At 37.9% G+C, this 24,239-nt stretch overlaps 1 pseudogene; it reads left to right on the plus strand.

The window, feature by feature from the left end:
- Positions 1–497: 497 nt before the first annotated feature.
- Positions 498–1,599, plus strand: LOC149210024 (mannosylglycoprotein endo-beta-mannosidase pseudogene; annotated as a pseudogene).
- The last annotated feature ends 22,640 nt before the right edge of the window (positions 1,600–24,239 follow it).

The following is a 24,239-nucleotide window of genomic DNA, read 5'->3' on the forward strand; positions in this document are numbered from 1 at the left end:
TCAGGGCTTTAGGTTTTGATATATACATATATACATACATACATACATACATACACATATATATAGATATAGATATAGATATATCTATTAAACTATCTTAGATCCATTTTAACTCTGGATTTACCAAGTATCTAGAGCGTTCAAATCTCTTTTCACTCTAAGCTAAATTTGCACCTTAAGAAATTTGATCTTTTTTAACATTTGGTAGATCTTGAGTTAAGAACTATCTAAGCCAGTATAGAACAAAAATGTTCCCAATTTTTACTATTATAATGTGTTTGATATCCAAACTCCCCACCTTTATGAATATATATTTTTTTATGTACATATAAAATATTGCTATATAGTGGAGATTTTCAGTTACAATTTTAAAATTTTCACATTTTAAAATATTTTTTAGAGGATAAACTATTTTTATATTTGGTGCCACTAGTTGAAATATGAAAATGAAATCTAGTCAATGCATACACAAAGAAAAAGCATGGTAACACAACAACCAACTTACATTTTCTATGCCAACCAAATTCTTTGATCCATGTCTACTTTCATCATTTTTTGATGATTTAAAGATGGTATACTTTCATACCACAAAATGTTTTTACCAATGTGAGTCTGTTAGTTGCAGAATGTACCATAAGGGTGCAATTGTCTCTTGAACTGGACAATGGGGTCTGCTTGATTGAGCAAATTCAGACAAACGAGTTATCAATACCAAGTTTATGGTGGCCCAATGGCATGGGAAAATAAACACTATCCAAAGTGGATATCACTATGGATGTAAGAGATTATGGAGAGTCAGATTCTTGGAGCCATCCACTTCAATTTCAAAAAATTGAGAGTTACATAGACCGTGCAACTCGTGGAATATTATTCAAAGTGAATGGGGAACTCGATAGAGTTTGATGGTTTGCTACAACTTTCAGAAAAGCGTTACAAGGAAGATATCAAGATCCATGCTGATATGAATTTTAATAGGATTCATTGTTGGAGTGGGGATTTAGAAAAGTGGTTAGAATTATATCACTACTATTAATATATATAGCTCATTGGTTAGGCAAGAGTTCTAGATTACTGGATTTGTTCATAGGCATGGTATTCTTGTTTCAGATCGAAATGGGCCATTAGATCATGAACGTTTTCTTACATGTGGAAGGGACACAATCGAACTTTTACACAACCATGCAAGCTTGGCACTATGGGTTGGAGGTAATGAGAAACACCCACTAGATGACGTCAATGCAACTCTAAAGAATGACCTACAACTTCATTCTTGTTTTAACTCCCTTGAGAATGGAACGAATTTAATCAATTCACATACTTGGCCCAAATCTTCTGAATATCCTAGCCGATACCTTGATGGAACTTGTGTATACATAAAATGATCTTTACGGGGATGGATTTGCCAAGGTAAATTGATAATTAACAGATGGTTCCAATGAAATCCAAAATCCGTAAGACTTTTTCAAGGATTAAGTTTACCAAGATGGGTTTAATCTTGCGGTGGGTTCTATATGTATGCTAATTGCAGTGATTTTCAGAGCAACATTGCCGCCAGAAGCTGGGAAAATTTCACTACTTCGGAAGCTCCAAAGTGGCTAAAGTAAAAAGTATTATTATTAATAATAAATTAAAGATGACATAATCTTTTTGTATTTTATAATTTTTTGAGGAGTAATGGATCCCATTAAAATCCATTTCAAATGAACGAGGCAATACAGTTGGAAAAATGTCAAGTTGGTGCTTGGACACACTTTGTTCATAGGCAGGTCTTGTTTTTGTTCAAGTACTGTGAAAAATCAAACCATCTCTCTTCCATTTGTTTTATAACACTAAAATGAATGATATGGAAAAGGATTTATATATCGGAGCTTCGATGTCGTGATTTGCCCTGTAACTCAAGTTGTTGCAGTCATTTGTGGGGTTTTCGTCATTTATTTTATCAGGTGAAAATGGTAGATAATTATTTTGCTATGAAGTAGGGTGAAGACTGACCTCATAGGTGCACTTGCTTGTGAGGTGACAAAAGGGGAAAATAGAGGATTTTGGGAATGCAGCGTGTTTGTAGTGAGGGAATGTTACAGGGAAAAGTGTCTATGGAGAACTGCTAATCCCACTAAGGTGTGGTAGCTACCTTAGAAACAAACAAAGTAAAACTACTTTAGTTTTCTTTTATGAAAGATAGATGAGAGAAGAATAACGGAGACCGACCTCTATCTTGCGCTTGGTTCCTTGCTCAATTCCTCTCTCTTCTAATAGTCCTTTGCTACCTGCTTCCTTGTATACCCAGCTTTACAGAGTACATGTGGAATCAAAGCAGCATAACACTATGCGAGAACATGGATCTATTATCATAAACAATCTAGGATCAGATGTAAATTGAACATACAAATGCACAAAACATAGATTACATAAGATTATGGAGGAAAACTTGAATAGCTTTATTGATAATCAAGAAAGAGCCAAAAGAGTTACAACCAGTTGTTCTAACCCAGCATCATCTTCTCAGTAGGTAAGCCCTTCTTCACCTCATGCGAAACTTAGATCACCCAACACTATGATGTTGCCTCAAAAAACCAACAACAATTCCTTACAAGATGCAAAATTCCAGCCTCTGGATCTTTGGGATGAGGTATCCATATATAGATATCTGTAAGGGAGATGAGTCAGCTTGTGATTTGATTAGTGTGTTCCCTCTGATAGTTCTTGCTTCCACATGGAGATTGATGATCTCTTACCCATCCTTGGTCGAATTCAGAAAGGCAAGTGTCACAGGAGAAGTTTCTGGAAGATTCCATGCTTCTCCACCTCGCGGATTGACACTGCCATTTGTCTCTTCTCGCCCATCACACCCCATAGAAGGGATTTTTGAAATGCAACGCACCCACTAAGTGTACTTAGGTGAGATGCAACGCACTTTGCCTATGGAGAAGGTGAAGTGATCCTGTTTTGACCAGTTCTGAGTAGTTTTTCATGGAGAAATTCTGGGAGAAGCTCTAATCAGTTTACCTTGTTCCTTTAGGGGTTGCAAAAACACTTTTAGGGACTTAGGAGCCCTTGGTTTATGGACATTTTATGCTTGGGATTGCAGTGCCAAAAAATTTCTATAACAGTTGCCCCCTAAAGCATGACGTCGTTAATCTTTTTTGATGTCGGGTGAAATGCTTTATCATGAGGATCCGAAGTTCTTTCAAGCTGGGAGGAGACCTGTAATAAGATACAATACAACACATTATCTTCATAATATTTTCATGATCTAGCTGAGGCGGGCATTCCCATGCTCAACTTTATAAATTCATTTTCATGTACATAGGACAGACAATCGTCTGAGTGCAGACTGATGATTCTGGTAGAGCCATCATCCCTTTGATTGGATGATTACCTGTGCAGCAATGATGTACATTTGATGTCTTTATTTTCCTGAATATATATCGCAGCCTGGATGGATGAAACTAGATCCGGGGTCTTCAATCTCATTCGATCTTCAATCAAACTACAAGTCGATCAATGTGAGAGATGTTTTGGAGTCGAACATGGAAAGACATCGCCTGATTACCAGCCAATGATGTAAGCTGTTAATAGGCGCGAGAGGAATTACCAATAATGATAATGACCCTCAAGGTACTATAGTACAATTCACGTGGTGTGAATAAAGGACTTAGCATCAAACGCCATGCAAAATATTTCGGTCGAAGGCCATTGATGTAAACCTATCACCGAAAGTGAGAAACTTGCCATTGAGGCATGCAAGCTTCAAAGTACTGAAAGGGGTGTCCCTAGATCGGCTTCTTGGATAATGAGCTAATGTCAACAAGAAGCGATCCGTCATAGGATGGCCTTAATGAATCCCACATCAATGACACAGAACAAAGCAAATGATTTTAATGGAGGTGAAAACGGTATGGTGATATAAGGTTTAGGGTGGCAGTCATGAAAGAATGGAGTGTAAATGTATTGTAGCAGGTGAGACACAGGTCAATTCTCTGAGTGACTTCTCTTGAACATGTCGGCGACACTGACATGATGGATTGGTATCATTAACCCCAAATGTGGATGGTGTGATGTGACCATGGTGATGTGACCGGTGGATGAAACAACCCAACCCGACTTGGATGCAGAGTGAAAGTGTCATGTTCAAGATCGACTTGCTACCAATAAAGTTTCTTCAAGTTTTCTTCCAAATTTTTCCCCGGTCATTGCTGACCAGTACCTCTTTACTTTTGTGAAGCTTGAGGAGGATAACATATGCTTGTTCTATAATTTTCCATTCGGGCAAACCCATCGCTATGTTTTAACGAGTCTAGCGATAGTGAAACTCATTTTTGTCTGCTATGGACAAGTTTGTCGCTATTAGGTTTTAATGAGTTTAACGACAAAGATAACTCAGTGCTTTTAAATTTTAGAGAGTCTGAAAAGGGACGTAAAGGAAACTCCAAAAATCCTTTTTCGTCATCTAATACCTTAAGTCCAAAAAAGTATAAAACCATACAGAAGGGATGAGTTTTCGATACTTTTAAAGAGCCGAAGAAAACAAGCACTCGATCTTTTTGTGTAATAATCCCTCAAGTCCAAAAAAGATTAAAATATAAAGGAGGGATAGCACTTCCGGTCGCTTTAACGAGCTGGAGAGGCTAATGGCTCGGAAATCTTTTCATATTTTATGAGTCAGTTGAAAAGAGCTTAAAGGAGACTCATCTTTGAGGAACCAGTGATAAAATTGGGTAGCAGCTGATTCCAGGTAAGGTTTGGAATTTTCCAATCACGACAGTGTTACAAGGATGGCTAATAGGATCACCCTTCGCAGCTATTCCTCAAAAGGGGTAAGCAATCAAGTGGAGGTGAATGATCGACCAATACAGAGTAGAGGTGATGATGGGAACACGACCAAGGCTTTAAAGGATGAAGTACTACATTCACGATGATTATTTACCGGGAATTGGTTCATTTTTTATTGAGCTTAAACTCTGGGGGAAACATTTGGTCATTACTTATGTTTATTTTTTAACGAGCATGAAGTCTGCGTTAAAACTGCTCAATTTATCCAGTCGTATAATAATGATGTCTCATATATAAAAATGGCAATTTTTGAAATCTTTGCCCCACATCCTTTGTTTATGCAAGTTAGGAAATGACCAATCCTACAAGTTTAAAGGGTTAGAGGACCTACAAATTTCAAAAATAAATGGTCGCTCTTCACTTGCATGCCAAAAGGTTTGCATGCCACCAAGTATAAAATAGAGTTTCAAGGTCACCTTTTATTCTACTGACAAGACATTCATTTTATCAAGAAAGGCCTACCTCTTTCAGGTTACCAAAGATTGTTTTATTTGCACCGGAAACAAAACACTTCTTCGGCGATGCCACCCAAAATAGACAAAGGCGAGTGGCGCAGACGCCTCCACCCACATAACTTTGACAAGGGAATCTTATTCCAGTCCAACCCCCTTTTCCAATCACGGATGGGAGTGTCAGAGTAGTCATATATCTCTCGCGGAAACCTATCCTATATCTGAAGTTTTCCTACCGAAGTAGACCAGGGTGCATGCCCCCTGGGTTCCAGTCATGTCCCTCGAATCACTCGCGCTGATCAGGTGGACGAACTGGGGATTGATGAGACATTCCTTGTGTGAAAAGACCATTCACGGAAGGTATATGACTATTTTCTATGTGTGAACTGGGGAATGAAAACTGGTCTACGAGCTTGACCACTCTTCCTTCGTGCAGAAAACACATTACTCTAAAGAGTGATGAGACAATGGCTCCCATGCAATAAATATAGTCTCGTCCAAGGAGTAGATTATAATCCAGGGGTCCTTGGACTACAATTACGTCCATGTGAACAGTTTTCCCTCTCAATGTTATGGGCACACTAGGAAGGATCCCTAATGTTCGACTGGTTCCTTTGTCAAAGCCTATTAGATTTCTCATCTCAGGAAAAAGCGATGGTGAGCCAAGTGCTTTCCAAGCAATCGAGGAAAGGATACTCACAGAAGCCCCTTCATCTATGATGGTACCGGCCATAACCATTCTATATACTTGAGCAATGATTCATAACGGTATACTAGCTGGTAAACGGGATCTGCCTAGCTGATTCCAGTCGAAGGAAACAACTAGGTTGCTTGGAGGTGGGACCGAATAGACGGCCGAGTACGACTCTGACGAACTTCCTTCCTGCTGTAAAAGAATGGGTAAATTTCCCCCATGTTCATCGGAGTCTGTGTTTACGAAAAGAATTTGGACGGTGTCATCCTTGTTCTCTTCAGTGGCTATATCATCTGGAGATAAGACCTCTGAAGGCAAGACCGGGTCAACTGCCACCTCGACCTTTTGACTTTCATCTGGTATGGGTTCAGATGGTTTATGTTCAATGATAGATGCTTCGGCCGACCATCTGGGCGGGTCAGCCGGATTTTCAACTAGTGACGGACTCGACAAGAGTTTCTTATATCTAGGAGGAAGTCGTAACAGTGAAGCCAGACGATCGTCCAAAAATATTTTAGCCTCGTCTAAGAAGGGATAACGGTGGACGGCATGATTGCCTTCAAACAGTTTACAAGGAAACTTGCACTTCCCATTTTGTCTAGGGGCTTCACTTTCACTAGTCGACGGTGTGTTTTCAACATGATCATCAGAGGTTGACGACACTGGGTTGTGCAAATGAGGAGACTAGTCCCTTAAGATCCTAGGGATGTAGGGACAATCTCTATGATAGTGGTCTCCTTTGAAAATGACACATGGTGATTTAGGCCTGGTCGGTGCAGTGTGTGGATTTTCTTTAGAGGACGCTTGGTTGCCCCCTTTCGCCTTTGGCTCCTTCTTCTTCTTCTCTTTCTTCTTCTTTTCCTTCTTCTTCTCAGATACTTGATTTTTTGCTTTACCAACCCCATCAAGCAAAGAGGAAGGAGGAGAGGAAGAATTGGATGAAGTAGAGGGTTGGGGGGTAACTTTGGAATTGTCTAGTTGCTGACTCGATTGTTCAGGAATCGCGGTGTTCTGAACGATGGAGGTTGAGAAAAGCCATACGGGCAAACCAATCATCAATCCTGGAAGTGACAATGTGGCCATGTGGGGTGCACCAACATATCCCCAAGAGGAGAAGGGACTAGGATTTCCTCCAAGGGGAACTCCATGGTTGGTAGACTCCATTTTATCAATCTAAGACCAACGTAGGAAAGGTGACGATTATTCCGTTTAAAATAAATTTTAGACGCTTTGACACAACTTGTTTTTCTATTTTAAAGAGCCGAGAAAAAACAAAAGATGACTCTAGTTGCCTTCGATTTTTAATGAGCCTGAAGTGACAAGTGCTCAGATGGACCTTTTCCGTTAAGGAGTCTGAAAAGGAATGAGAGGGACTGCTCTAGAAATCTAGGCAGAGGGATTACCAAACCAATCGAAAAACTATAGATTACCTTTTACGGTACAACAGTCAGTCTTCCCGAATGCTGTGTTCAGTGCATTGCGATCGATAGGGCGGCATACACGGCTTCCTATGGATAAAGGATTAAGCCTATTGTGGTCTCCCAAAATATACTCGACGGTACGTGGGAGTACAAGTCCGTACGAGCACTTATTGTCTCAAAGTGGAGGAATCACCCAACCAACAGTGAGAACAACAATTACCAGGCTTTACGACGCTGGAATACGTCTCTAGCCTATACTTCTAGATGTTGTGCGTTAGGTTCCAAAGAGTTGTTAGATTCATTAAATTTATTTTATAGCTGATCTTGCTTAAGAAATTTGTCGTGATGTAGATGTACAATTCCTAAAATGCAATCTAAGATGATAAACAATCTTTTATCTTCTTTGTGCAATGAAAATCCTAGCTACTAAGGAAAGAAAGACAGAATTCTTTCAACAAAGAGCAAAGAGCACACACTATATGCACTGTCCTAAATCAAACCAACCAAACAGTCTAAATGCAAATGCACATGCATGTATTTTTTTTCAGCCTTCTTAATATGTGAATGATGAAAAGAAAGCTAACGCACAAATCTAAATTACTTTTCAAAGCGAAAATTACTAACAAGTTTCTTTTCAAAATCAAAATGAAGACAATGAAAACAATTTGCAATTTGGAAATGAAAACTTGCTTTCGACACTAGAAAAACTACTAATTCAGATCAAATACAATAGTAACAGGGTAATCGACTATCAAGAGCAATCAGACTCTCTTCTATGACTGAAAACGACACTTGCGACACTTTCAAATCAAGAAACAACAGTACAATTACGTTACTTTTTTGCAAAGGAGAACTGAAAATGACTCAACAAATACACAAAAACATTTATAGTTCTTTGGAAAATGGAGGCGAAATATCAGCAAGGAAAGGGGTTTCAAATAGAGGTGTACTAACTATAGGCAGCAAAATTCTTGAATAGATCTAAAAAGAGTGAACATAAACGAAAATTCAGGAACAATGCCTAGTCTCATCAGCACACGTGTAACACAGTGAATTTGAAATGTGTGCACCTACTACACTCGGGAAGTGCGTTGTGTTAGTGTCATTATTTCCAGCCTTCCTCCATTGATCAAATATGCTCTTACAAAGTGGTCTCAGAGTGTCAAGGTCAAATTTTGTCATTTCAAAGAGTCTTCAAGCAAAATTTGGTCACTAGGCATTAGGTCTAGGGTTTGCTTTCACTCATTCTAAAGTTGTCCAAATGTCGGTCCATGTCATCACTCAACTGAGTCTATCATCATTCATAGGGTTTTCCTCATCATGTCAGGTTCCATTGGGTCATTTTACACCTTGTTCATGCTTCAGTTGTGCCTAGGCAAGGTTCATTTCCCTCTCCTAGGGTTTTGGAGGTAAATTCTCTTGGAGGGTCAAATCATTGGAAAAATTTGTATCCTAATGTTCATACACCTTCCCCTATCATTAATGTAGCTTATTAAACACTTCCCATCACTGAGATTCCCCAAATTCCTCATTTTTCCTCAAACCCTAGTTTTTTGCCACAACTTGGCAATTTTCTAGGCTGGGCCTGTGTTTTGCCCTTTTGGACCCCTTCCCCTCACTCCATCTCTAAGATTCCCCTATCCCCTACTTCCTAACATCCCTCCCTACTTCCCAAAATTTCCCTAAGAATTTACAAGCCCCTCATCCCCTTCATTTTGCTTCATTTCCACAAAATTCCTTGTTTCACACATCGGGATAAGTTTCACTCAAAAGATGTTTCAGAGCCATCAAAGATGAATTTTGAAAAACGGAGAGAGATTTTTGTCCACAACATGCAAAAGAAGAAAAACCTCCCTCAATTTTTACACAGGTGTCATGGTTTTAGAGAAATGTCAAAAATACAATCGCACTGGGAGAATTGATGCACCTCTGAGCCAACAAGCCCAAAAACTTCAAAATTGTGCTCCAAAATTGCCCAATATGCTTGGATCATCATTTGTACAAGTACATAGGGCCTCCATCTCTGTTTTTTATCCAAGTTTGGTGCTTACTTCATGGTGTTTGATGAATGGTGGTTGTTTAAGAAATCAAACCCTACTTCTTCATAATTTCCAAAGCAACAGTGCTAGGGTTATGATTGACAGTTTTGCTACCAAGTTTATCATTCCTCCATCACTCCCTTATTCCATTTTTCCATTCATTTCCTTATTCCCTATGTTCTCCCACCCCTTAAATTCACATGCCCTAATCCTATACCCACTGTCCCTATGTACCATAGCCCCTTCCTACTTGGCATATTTTGATAATTGAAACAAAAGGCACCAAATTCTCATTTCATACACTTGGAAATTGGAGATAAACGTACCAATTTCTCATTTTCAACGAGCTGAACATATCATTGGCATAGACTGGTAACACCATGGAGACGGACACCGACACATCATACAACTGAGACAGTGATTCTACCACAGTACTGCATGTACCAGAAGGGCACTAAAATGTCGAAAAAGGGAGGATAGACTTCGAATCTTGGACGAAGCTTCTTTGGCTGAACATGGCACTTGATGAGGCACCTTCAACCCAAATTTCAAGGAATTTGGAGAAAGTTTTGTCAATTTTAAATTTTTGGCTTGCAAAATAGGTTTTTGAGCTCAACGCGTAGCGCACCGCGCACGACCCATAAGATTGGGAGGTCCAAATCACAAATTGCTTATAGTTTTGGATTTTTCATGATGAAATATACATTGTCAGCTATTTCCAAGGCATTTCATCAAGGTTTGGGTCCCCAAAAGGTCAAAAAACATGCAAAAAATGACCTCACTGCCCCTTTTTGGACACACAGGAAGCAGTCTTGGGAGAATGAATTTTTGGAGGGGCAAATGGACACCAAATTGGAAAATTCCACTTGGGTTGGAAAGTAGAGATCCAGGGCTTTCCAACAAGCCAACCTGAGCTCAATGTGGATGCCGGGGAGTGCCCCAAAAGTATATGGAAAGGCGCGTGGTTCAAAGGGTTTTTTGGCAAAATTTTCATCTTCAGCTCAGGAAATGCAACCAGTTTGACCAGTTTTGACTTGTGATGTTATTTTTTCACTCCTATTGATGTAATTAATGAAACATGATGTAATTTTGGCACTTTATTACTTGTTATAGAAGATTCACCCACTAAAAAGTGAAAACTAAATGAATGAATCAGTTTCCTACCTTATAGAGGCAAGTTGTTTTGACTGCCTAGATTGTAGTGCTTTGTTTAGAATTGGTTGAAACAGCTCCTAGAATGATGAGCTCGACCCCTAGAGGCAAGGAAAGGGGGTTAGGATGGTCTATATGATGTAATTTCTCAATCATTTTTAAGGTTGGAGAGCTTGGACTCTTGGGGAAAATGGTTTGGAGACTATATTGTATGTTTTACTTCAGCATTTTGGCAAAGGAAAGATCAGGGTTTTGCAACACTGTTTGGAATTCATGTGGCTTTATGTCTTGATGGTGTGCTTATTTCAGTACTTGTAAGTTTGTTATGTGTATCATTTTCCTTCTCTCATCTTCAGCAATTGAACAAATGAAGTGTTAAGGTAGAATTCATAATCTGTAATGCTCTGCCTTTAAGTTTGTTTGATCTCCTATGTTTTCATCTGTTTAAGGAGAATCCATGAGGTTTTCTTTCTCTCCCTAGCTCCTCACCTATCTGATCTACTCACCTCATTAGCTTTTAAGGCATCAAACAATTGCCTACCTTTCTCCAATCAGATCTCTGCAGAAACTGTGTCTCATCCCCGCACCCAAAATTGCCTTTCCCTTTGATTCAACAAAAACCCAAAAAAATCACCTTTAAACCTCTGCACTTAATACCTAGCCTAAGATTAGTTGCAATTTCAGTCATCTCGAGACTCATTGATTATATTTTCCTAAGATTTACCCGGAGAGAGCCCTCTCCTGTCCTCGTAGGGCTAGCTACGAGGCTGAGCGTGGTTTGATGTTGCCTTGAGTTTTGTCTTCCTCAGCTTGGGGCAAAGTTGAGCACTAACATAGTGGTGACCATACTGGGGAGAAAAAATGGTTTACTTGTTGATGTCATTTGTTTTATAAGCTACAGATGGAGCCTGAAGTTATGCCAGGTAGCCTTCGAAACGCTTTTGCTTTGCATTAGCGGAAGTAGATAAATGTTTCTTCAGTCAATCTCCGGTCTAGCTTGTAATCGTGACATCTAACTTGTTAATTGCCCCAGTACATGTATCAAGTTCAGATCTGATTGTTGATGGTGGACAACGATCAGACACATATGAAGGCTGAAATCATTCACCTGGCGACTCCTTTCACTGAAGAATCCAACAACCTGTGCTTCATGGTGACTTCACTGTAGAGAGATCACTAGCTGTGAGCTTTCAAGTTGGACCGAATCACAAGAAGATATGCTCCCATGAGTCGAGATCACATTCGAGGTTTTCTGAATAATATGCCCAAGGTATATTGGTCAAAGAATTTGGCTATGTTCAGAAATCAGGAAGGTAATGACGCTGCTCATCATCTGGTGAAATTTCACATTCATGTGCATAAATTTAAGATGAATTTTCCTGAAGACTGTTTGATGAAAATGTTTATGGCTACTCTGGAAAATGAAGCCCGATCCTGGTATGAAAGTTTACCATCTGCTTCCATTTATTGTTTAAGGGTTTTTCATACCGTGTTCTTTGAAAAGTATAAAGAATCATATCCATCCTTGATTTTAGTTCAGAACTATTGTAGCCATGTACATAATTTCATTGAAGATCTAGAGAATTTTTATGGTGATAATGATTTCATGGACAGAGAAATCATGGAGGCCCTGTACGAAAATCCATTTCAGCAGCATAAAGAAAACTTAGAGGATACTTGTCCAGATGATCAGGACACTTTGCAACAGAATCAAGATCAGCAGGCTGAAGATGGTCATATGGTGGAAGATGATGAAAGAGAGGGTTCTATTTTAAATCTTCCCACAGAAGAAGACAGCGTGCAGGGTAGTCAAGATTCAATTTTAGAATGTGATGCAGTCAAGTCAACTATTTCAGATCAACATTCAGATCATGATGACCAAGAATATCTTGTGCCAAATCCTATAAAGAAAAACTCGGCTGCTGAGATCGTCTGGCATGAAGAAAACAGAGTTACAAATCTAAGTGCTCCCATCTCATCAGAACAGAGTCTTCATGAGGAGGTCATTCAGTCTGCTCATGAACAACAAGGTGAGATATTTGCTCAAGAAAGTGAAAAAGTTTATCTGAGTGAATTTGTGGCAGACGATAATATTGTGCTTGATAATATTGAAGAATGTAATAAGGAACTTGATAATTTGGTTGTGATATCATATGAATATGACCTACCATATTGTCAGACTACAGAAGATCATAGCATACAGGATTACCTTTCAGATTCTTCATATGTTTCATGTGTTGAAATGTTTTTACAAGAGGAGATCTGCTCATCTACCTGTTCAGAGTTTTTTGAAACCCATGAGCATACCTTTACCGAAGCACATGATGAAGGTAGATCATAATTTGAAACAAAGGAAACCTTGATATTTTAGCAGGAGGTGGCAATGGCAAATCTTCATGTTTTTTACGATCCTCTAGCAAGTTTGTTGCAGCCAGTAGTGAAAGTGTTTATTACAATATTTTGTTGCAGCCATGGTCAACTATGTTTTTGGATGCCTAGTGATAGGTTTGTGCTATTCACCAGAAGATCTGATAATAAGAATCAGTCAAGAAGCCATCTTCTTGATTGGTTGCATTGGAATTTTGATATATTTTGAGGATATATTGTCTTGTAAGAAACACAGGTGGCCATGTATTGCCACCAAGCTTTTGTTTTAAGTTTCAGGTCTTAGTATTTATGAGTATAGTTTGTCGATTCAGTTGATTAGTCCTTTCAGTTTTAAAATTGAGTCAGTTTTATCAGAGTTGTATTCAATTTTCAGTCAAATCTGTAGTCAATAAATGTGTCAAAGTTTTGTGTTAATTGTTGGAATGATGACTGCATCGCCCAATGGATGGAGACACTGTCTGCTCTCCCAAAGATCTGCGGTTCTTGGTACCTCCAAGGAGCTACCATCCCCATTGGATCCAATGTTAGTGTCAGCCTTTCCAGCCTTCCTCCAGTGATCAAATATGCTCTTACAAAGCGGTCTCAGAGTGTCAAGGTCAAATTTTGTCATTTCAAAGAGTCTTCAAGCAAAATTTGGTCACTAGGTATTATGTCTAGGGTTTGATTTCACTCCTTCTAATGTTGTTCAAATGTCGGTCCATGTCATCATTCTACTGAGTCTATCATCATTCATAGGGTTGTCCTCATCATGTCAGGTTCCATTGGAACATTTTACACCTTGTTCATGCTTCAGTTGCGCCTACGCAAGGTTCATTTCCCTCTCGTAGGGTTTTGGAGGCAAATTCTCTTCAAGGGTCAAATCATCGGAAAAATTTGTATCCTGATGTTCATACACCTTCCCCTATCATTAATGTACCTTAGTAGACACTTCCCATTACTGATATTCCCCAAATTCCTCATTTTTCCACAAACCCTAGTTTCTTGCCACAACTTGGCAATTTTCTAGGCTAGGCCTATGTTTTACCCTTTTGGACCCCTTCCCCTCACTCCATCTCTAAGATTTCACTTTCCCCTGCTTCCTAACATCCCTACCTACATCCCAAAGTTTCCCCAAGAATTTACGAGCCCCTCATCCCCTTCATTTTGCTTCATTTCCACAAAATTCCTTGTTTCACACATCGGGATAAGTTTCACTCAAAAGATGTTTCAGAGCAATAAAAGATGAATTTTGGAAAATGGATAGAGGTTTTTCTCCAAAACATGCCAAAGAAGAAAAAAACCCCTCACTTTTTACACAGGTGTCATGGTTTTAGGGAAATGTCAAAAATACAATCGCCTCAGGAGAATTGATGCACCTCTGAGCCAACAAGCCCAAAAACTTCAAAATTTTGCTCCAAAATTGCCCAATATGCTTGGACCATCATTTGTACAAGTAGGTAGGGCCTCCATCTCTGTTTTTTTAACCAAGTTTGGTGCTTACTTCATGGTGTTTGATGAATGGTGATTGTTTAAGAAGTCAAACCCTACTTCTTCATAATTTCCAAAGCAACAGTGCTAGGGTTATGATTGACAGTTTTGCTACTAAGTTTATCATTCCTCCAGCACTCCCTTATTCCATTTTTCCATTCATTTCCTTATTCCCTAAGTTCTCCCACCCCCTAAATTCACATGGCTTAATCCTATACCCACTGTCCCTATGTACCACAACCCCTTCCTACTTGGCATATTTTGATAATTGAAACAAAAGGAACCAAATTCTCATTTCATACACTTGGCAATTGGAGATAAAGGTACCAATTTCTTATTTTCAATGAGCTGAACATATAATTGGCATAGACTAGTAACACCATGGAGACAGACACCGACACATCATACAACCGAGACAGTGATTCTACCACAGAACTGCATGTACCAGAAGGGCACTAAAATGTCGAAAAAGGGAGGATAGGCTTGGAATCCTGGCCAAAGATTCTTTGGCTAAACATGGCACTTGATGAGGCACCTTCAGCCCAAATTTCAAGGAATTTGGAGAAAATTTTGTCAATTTCAAATTTTTGGCTTGCAAAACAGGTTTTTCAGCTCAAAGCGTAGCGCGCCGCGCGTGACCCATAAGATTGGGAGGTCCAAATCACAAATGGCTTGTAGTTTTGGATTTTTCATGATGAAATATACATGCTCAGTTATTGCCAAGGCATTTCATCAAGGTTTGGGTCCCCAAAAGGTCAAAAAACATGCAAAAAATGACCTCACTGCCCCTTTTTGGACACACAGGAAGAAGTCTTGGGAGAATGAATTTTTGGAGGGGCAAATGGACACCAAATTGGAAAATTCCACTTGGGTTGGAAAGTAGACATCCAGGGCTTTCCAACCGGACAACCTGAGCTCAATTTGGATGCTGGGAAGTGCCCCAAAAGTAGGTGCAAAGGCGCCCGGCGCATAGGGCTCAGGCGCGGTGCATAGGGTTTTTTGGCAAAATTTTCATCTTCAGCTCAGGAAATGCAACCAGTTTGACCAGTTTTGACTTGTGATGTGATTTGTTCACTCATCTTGATGTAATTAATGAAACAAGATGTAATTTTGGCACTTTATTACTTGTTCTAGAAGATTCATTCACTAAAAAGTGAAAATTAAATGAATGAATCAGTTTCCTACCTTATAGAGGCAAGTTGTTTTGACTGCCTAGATTGTAGTGCTTTGCTTAGAATTGGTTGAAATAGCTCCTAGAATGATGAGCTCGACTCCTAGAGGCAAGGAAAGTGGGTTAGGATGGTCTATATGATGTAATTTCTCAATCATTTTCAGAGGTTGGAGAGGTTGGACTCTTGGGGAAAAAGGTTTGGAGACTATATTGTACATTTTACTTCAGCATTTTGGCAAAAGGAAAGATCAGGGTTTTGCAGCACTGTTTGGAATTCATGTGGCTTTATGTCTTGATTGTGTGCTTCTTTCAGTACTTGTAAGTTTGTTATGTGTATCATTTTCCTTCTCTGATTTTCGGCAATTGAACAAATGAAATGTTAAGGTAGAATTCATAATCTGTAATGCTCTGCCTTTAAGTTTGTATGATTTCCAATGTTTTCATCTGTTTAAGGAGAATCCTTGAGGTTTCCTTGCTCTCCTTAGCTCCTCACCTGTCTGATCTACTCACTTCATTAGCTTTTAAGGCATCAAACAATTGCCTACCTTGCTCCAATCAGATCTCTGCAGAAACTGTGTCTCATCCCCGCACCCAAAATTGCCTTTCCCTTTGATTCAACAAAAACCCCAAAAAATCACCTTTAAACCTCTGCACTTAATACCTAGCCTAAGATTAGTTACAATTTCAGTCATATCGAGCCTAATTAATTATATTTTTCCGATATTGACTCGGAGAGAGCCCTCTGTTGTCCTCGTAGGGCTAGCTACGAGGCTAAGCGTGGTTTGATGTTTCCTTGAGTTTTGCCTTCCTCGGCCTGGGGAAAATTTTAGCGCTAACACGCTGAATTTCAGATTCACAGAACAGAGACTGTGCTGGGCTAGGGATGAGACTTTGCTTGGGTTCCAGGTCATAGTTTGCAGTTCAGTTCAGGGATTTTGGACGAGCAAGTGGTAATCAGTAAATAAACAATAGGGGTAGATCCAAGGATGTTACTAGAGCCACCACAAGGAAAATTAGAGAGTTTGTCAATCAGTTTTTTAAATCATAAACAAAACCCAGAGATTGACTGAAGCGACATTCATCTACTTTTGCATTTGCATAGAAAATGCAGTTTGAAAGCTACCTGGCTCAACTTCCGGCTCCATCTGTAAGTTTATAAATTAAACAAATGTAGATAAACAAACAACCTAGTCGTTCCCCAGCGGAGTCGCCATTTTGTTACAGGGAAAAGTGTTTATGCAGAACTGCTAATCCCACTAAGGTGTGGTAGCTACCTTAGAAACAAACAAAGTAAAACTACTTTTGTTTTCCTTTATGAAAGATAGATGAGAGAAGAATAAAGGAGACCAACCTCTGTCTTGCGCTTGGTTCCTTGCTCGATTCCTCTCTCTTCTGATATTCCTTTGCTACCTGCTTCCTTGTATACCCAACTTTACAGAGTACCTGTGGAATCAAAGCATCATAACACTATGCGAGAACATGGATCTATTATCATAAACAATCTAGGATCAGATGTAAATTGACCATACAAATGCACAAAAAATAGATTACACAAGATTATGGAGGAATACTTGAATAGATTTATTGATAATAAAGAATGAGCCAAGAGAGTTGCAACCAGTTGTTCTGACCCAACATCATCCTCTCAGCAAGTAAGCCCTTCTTCACCTCATGCAAAGCTTAGATCACCCAACACTATGATGTTGCCTCAAGAAACCAACATCAATTCCTTACAAGATGCAAAATTCCAGCCTCTAGATCTCTGGGATGAGGGATCCATATATAGATATCTGTAAGGGAGATGAGTCAGCTTGTTATTTGATTAGTGTCCTCCCTCTGATAGTTCTTGCTTCCACTTGGAGATTGATGATCTCTTACTCATCCTTGGTCAAATTCAGAAAGGCAAGTGTCACAGGAGAAGTTTTTGGAAGATTCCATGCTTCTCCACCTCGCGGATTGACACTGCCATTTGTCTCTTCTCACCCATCACACCCCATAGAAGGGATTTTTGAAATGCAACGTGCCCACTGAGTGTACTTAGGTGAGATGCAACACACTTTGCCTATGGAGCAGGTGAAGTGATCCTGTTTTGACCAGTTTTGAGTAGTTTTTCATGGAGAACTTCTGGGAGAAGCTATAATCAGTTGACCTTGTTCCTTTAGGGGTTGGAGCAACACTTTTAGGGACTTAGGAGCCCTTAGTTTAAGGACATTTTATGCTTGGGGTTGCCGTGCCCAAAAATGTCTATAACTGGGAAGGCCCTATTTCAGACTGTAAAGTTTTGTTGTTAATCATGTTTAATGTAAATCAAATGGATAATTCTATGGGGGCATCTTTTCTCATGAGGAATGTGGTCATGAAGTTGAAATGTCAAAAATACTAGTGGAGGAAATCAAAATATTTAATTGATGAGCAGTAGACGTGAGAGGAAGAGGAAAACTATTTGACATAAGAATAATATTAGTGATAATGAATTATCATATGTTAAAGTGAGTATGTGAAAAAAGGATTGGAAAATTCTATAAGGAATAACAAGAAGCCAAGTGGAGGTTTACATAGATTGTCAAGTAACAACGATACCAACTCATCTAAATAGAATGGAAGAAAGATGATACAGGGGCCTTGGATGGAATAAAAGGTCAATCACCTATGAAGATGGTGCACAACTCCTCAATTGTGCAAATTAATTTTCAAACAAAACATAAGCATTCAAATTTTGGTTAGGACGTCACAGATAATTTTGTGTAGAAAACAAAGCTTTTGAGAGAGTCAAGACAGAGAGTGGTAGGTTGCAACAATGACATAGTCAGAGAGTGTAGGATTTCCTTGAAAATTTTGCAAGTGTCATATTGAAAAAATATGAAACTAATCGTTGCAACAAGAGAAAAAATTCTTCTACCAATTTGCAGTAGAATGGAACATAAATAAAAAAGTCACACAATAGGGAAAACACAAAATTTTTTAGGGAACCCAAGTGGAAAAACCCTCTAGTAGCTGTAGGAATTTTATTGACAAAGTTTGAGAAAATATAACTATTAGAAGGCAAATTGTTTCTCTAGAGAACAAGTGTTTTCTCCCTCCTAGTAATTAGATTGAAACCATACTTTCAAGAACCTTTTCCTTAACTCCTAAATCCTTATGCTGGTGCTGGAAATTTCCTCCTATTTCATAGCCCATACCATCAAGAATTTCCTCTGCCAAAACAATGCATACATGAAACTCCTTCACACTCTTTCTAACTCTATTAGCTCACACACAAAACTCGTGCTCACTATTGTCTTGTCTCACAACCTTGTGCTCACAAAAAATAATGATTAGGATTGTTTCTTTTGACCTCCTTATAAGAAATTCTTCACATCTAAATCAGGTAATTTTATTTTTGGAACCGATATTGTGATTGACTAGTTAATAGATTCTAACTCACTCAAGTAACTCTTCCTAACCACAAATAACCATTGATACTTATAACTCACAAAAGGAGACAAACAACCGAGCCTCCAACTATTAACATGAATTAAATTGCTTCATGAACACTTCCTAAATTTTAAGAATTCGTCCTAACTCATAGGAGCTTGCGCATATTAAAGGACTGCTTCTGCTATCTTTCAATAAAGCATACGTTAAATAATACCATACTCACTATTATTTTGAACACTCCCTCTTAGTGAGGAAGGTGCCTTTGGAAGAACCTCGTCCACTTTGATCTACGTCCAACATGATCTCCGCTTATGTAGCTAATAAACAAGATTGAAGTCCTAAACTTTAGAATCCATTTTTTTATAATTTATCAGCGAAACTATTGATTTCATGTAAACACAATTGAAAGAAGTGATGAAATCTACATTCACACTTTTTTTCATTTCTAAATAATGAATTTTATTCATTCAGCATAAATATGTAAATATATATGTAAAAAATTGAAATAAGCATATTTACAAAACTAATAAAATTTCATGCCAACCAAATACTCCAATAGAATTTAAATTCATATAATGTTTGACGTTGACACATGACATGTACTAGTTGCAAGGACATGAAGACAATGTTTCTTATACAACACACTACATAATGAAACAAAGTTGTACAAATTAGAAAAGAGTCAAAATGCTTTTATTCACATTAAACACACTTTTCATGATGGGTTTAATGTACATATCAATGATGTCTTGTTGAAACTTGAACTTATATATATATATATATATATATATATATATATATATATATATATATATATATATATATATATATATCTGTTTTGTTTTCAATAGGTATGCTATGTAAAATGTTATAGTTATAGTTATATTATGTTACAGTTACATTGTACATGTTATGCTATGTTATGTTTGCTAGTGTCAGTCTTTACAGCCTTCCACCAGTGATCAAATATGCTCTTATAAAGTGGCCTTGGGGTGTCAAAGACAATTTTTTGTCATTTCAGTGAGTCTTCAAGTAAAATTTGGTCACTAGGTATTAGGTCTAGGATCATTTTGACTCCTTACAAATTTTTCCAAGTATTGGTCCATGTCACCATTCAGCTGAGTGTACCATCATTCAAAGAATTTTCATCATTATTTTAGGTTCCAGTGGGTCCTTTTACACCTTGTTTGTGCTTCAGTTGTGCTTAGGTAAGGCTCATTTCCCTCTCTTAGGGTTTTCAAGGTAATTTTTCTAGGATGGTCAAATTATCAACAAAACTTGTATATTTATGCTCATACACCTTTCCCTATCCTCAATATAGCTTCTTAAACACTTCCCATCACTGATATCCCTCAAATTCATCATTTCCCAACAAACCCTAGCCTATTTCTACAATTTGACACTTTTCTAGGTTATTCCTATGTTTTTCCCTTTCGAACCCTTCCCCTCACTCAATCCTTAAAATTCCACTTTCCCCTACTTCCTAATATCCCTCCCTACTTCCCAAAATTTTATCAACAATTTAGAAGCCCCTCATCCCCTTCATTTCCCTTCATTTCTACAAATCCCCTGTTTCATATATCGAGATAAGTTTTATTCAAATGACGTTTCTAAGCAAGAAAAGATGAATTTAACAAATGTGAGAGATTTTTTTGTCCATCATAGACCGAGGAAGAAAAATCTCCTTCAGTTTTTGTACAGGTTTCATGGTTTGGGAAAAATGTCCAAAAAATCATTTGCCACAGGAGAGTTCTTGCACTTCTGGAGTGACCCTGGGAAAATCAAGATTTCGCCTAGCAGGATTCTCAAAATGATTTTATCGATGAGTCAAATGATAATTAGACAAATTTATCTTTCCAATGAGCTATCATGCACTCGATTTGGAGTTGATGAAGACCTCCAAACGTTTCCTGCAATAACACTCTACAGTTTTTGACCCTCACTCTACATTTTTGACCCCTTTTGGGAGGATGTATTTTTGAGAGGTGAAATGAGCATCAAATTGAAACCTAAAGGAAAATATGAAAAGTATACTTGACAATATTTCTAATGAGCTATCCCACACCTAATTTGAACACTCGGAAGGTAGCCAAAATCAACCTGTAATTTGGAGCAAAACTTGTAGTGGCACTGCGCGTAGGCCAGTTTTCCCTCTGCAAAAAAAATGGCGCTGCACATAGAGAAATGCGTTACGAGCCTATAGGAGGTGCTACATGTAGGAAAAATAAGGGCCAAAACACATCCTTCCTACCCAAAAACACCAGATTTTCCTTCTTTTGTCCTCAATCAAGTAAGTGTTTCCCCTGAACTTCACCCTTAGACTTCAATTAATTCATTCGAGGTTAATTTTCTATGCTGAATGTGAAATCCTAAGAATTTCCTCTACTTATGCCTTGAAACCCTAACCCTTTCTATACCTCCCATCACTCAATCCTAAAGCCCTTTCTATCCATCCCATATCTCCTTTCACCTATTCTCAAAACCCTAAACACCCTTATATATCCCTTCATATCGCTTATTCCTTCATCCCCAAATCAATATCGTAAAACCCTAGTCCCTCTCCCTCATTTTCATGGTCCATACCCTCCCACTCATTTTCGTGCTTGTATACTCCACCAGAATACCCATAAAGATCATTTACCCTTCCCTTATTCCTAATCACCTGTACTCACTCCTTCCATACCTCCTCTAGGGTTACAAAACTTTAAAATCTGACAAACATGGATGAAGAGGACAGAGAAACTTGGCTTGACAGGGTCAATTTTCACTTAGAAAATATACTGCAAAGTGCCAGTAGGGACAGCCAGATCATCAGGCACATGGCCTACCACTACAGGACCTAGAACAAAATTTGCAATATAAGGGTCAAGCAGATGAAAGCAAGGCTGAGACGAGATCTCAAAGGAAAAAAGGAGGATGATAGGTTTAGGTTGCTTGCTGAAGCTTCCTTGGCTCATCAAGATGCGTGATGATGGTGTTGCTCACCAATTTTGATCGAATTTGGAGGAATTTTTGCCTTTGGCAAATTTTGGAAATATTAACGCCGGAATTCCGGCTCTACGCACAGCGCCAGTGGCATTGCACTCTTGCTAGGGACACCCAATGGACAAATAATTTGCATTTTTGGATTCATAGCGATGAGTACATGCACCCTATGCATTTGCTAAGATTTTGGAGCATAACTAGTTTACCAAAAAGTCAAAAAATACCCCAAAAAGGACATTTCTGCCACTTTTTGGACACACAGAAGCAGTCTTGGAGGAATCACCTTTTGAGGGGTAAAATGAGATTCAAATTAAGAAATTCAAGATTTTTTTAGAAAGTACACTTGAGGGGCTTTCCAATGAGGTATCATGAACTCAATTGGGATGCCAAGAAAGCCTCCAAAAGGGACCTGAAAGTGAGGCTGTGCGCAGGACAAATTTTGTACAGGATTGCCATTTAACTGTGTTTTGACTGTGATCATGGATCTTGTATCATGGAGGATGTTTTACTAATGTAAATAATGACCTAGATTGTAAATATGATGGATAATTAGTAGTAGAGTGTAGATTCATTAGATTAAAATTCATTTTTAGCACAAATGAATCAATTTCCTCACTTTTAGAGGCAAGTTGTTGGGATGCCTAGATTCTAGTTTCTTGGTTAGTGTTAGTTAGATTAGCTCCTCATATTAGGGATTCGACCCTTGAGGATGGGAGGAGGTTGAGTCAAGGCCTATATCTTCTTCTTCTTTCTCATTGTAAAGGGTTGGACTCAACTAGATGCTTAGGTTTTGAAAGAACATCATTTTGTATCAGTTTAGCAGTAGACTAATGAAAAATTGCAACTATTTCTTTATGATCCATGTGGTATGGTGTTTATTTTAGTTTCCTCTCTTGTGATCATACGCTTAAATGTTTTTTGTAATTCATTAATCATTTAATTGCTTCTAAGTGGATGTTTTCAAGTTGATAAGCATAATCCATAACATTAATGCTCTGCTTTAGGAAAATATTCACAGTTTATGTTTCCTACAGTTTAGGAGGGATCCATGATGATCACATGCTCTTCCTGGCTTCTCACCAGTCTTAAATCACCTCACCCATCAAACTCTAGAGTGCTAAGATTCATACCTACCTTGCCCCATCGAACACCCCGCAATTTTGAACTAATTTCCTTGCCCAAACTATATTGCTCCTCCTGATCCAACATAACCTCTTCAAATCAAATCAAACCTTGTGCTACTATACCTAGCCTAATATCGTTTCCCTGATCCAGTCATCTTGACTGAGATCCTTACGAGGAGAGCCCTCTCCTGGGCTAGTATGGCTATCTACTTGGCTAAGCGTTGTTTGTGGTTACCTTGGCATTGCCTTCCTTCAGCCTGAGGTTCAATCTAGGTGATAACAATGTTTTGTTTTGTTACATAGTTACGCGATGTTATATAGAGATATGTGCTATATATACCATTAATAAAATTTTATTATATATATATATATATGTATCTATCTATCTATATATATATCTATATATATATATATATATATATATATATATATATATATATATATATATATATATATATATATTGAATTTTAACTTTAAAGATCAATATTTTATTTAAGAAATTAATTTTATAAAACTAATTGTACGATATTTATTATTAAAAAAATATAAAATATAAATTAATTCAAATTTAAAATAATAAAATTTTCAATTTGATAAGTAAAATTTCACTATGAGAAACCATATTCAACATGTCAATTTCAAGCACGCAATTTTTTATTTATAGGTTATAGTTTTGTTCTTTTGCTTTCAAATTTTTGTGGTATATTTTTGGTCGAATTTGTCGAAATATAAAATGAATTTTAACTAAAAAAATTAATAATTTTTGAAAATTTATTTCAGTAATTTCGTAACGAAAAAATTTAAAACCTAAAATAATTTGAAAATAATAGTTTTACCATTCAAAATCATAAAATATTTGTAATCAACAAGCTGCCAAACTTCAAGTAAGAAAAAAAATTAAAAGCTAAATTATGTTTCTTTTGGTGATTTTGATGCATTTTATTGGAGGTTTTTTTATTTTCTAGGTTGTTTTATGCTTTTCTAGGGTTATTTTGGTGGTTTTCCAAGTTGCTTTTAATTTTTTGACGGTTTTTTTTGTGGTTCTCATGGTTGTTTTCATGGCTTTTGAATGGTTAATTTTTTGTTTCAAATTAA

Source organism: Pinus tabuliformis, chromosome 1_2 (assembly GCF_031772625.1).
Source record: "Pinus tabuliformis cultivar Carrire ecotype Pingquan chromosome 1_2, CPIR1, whole genome shotgun sequence".
Taxonomy (NCBI): Eukaryota; Viridiplantae; Streptophyta; class Pinopsida; order Pinales; family Pinaceae; genus Pinus; species Pinus tabuliformis.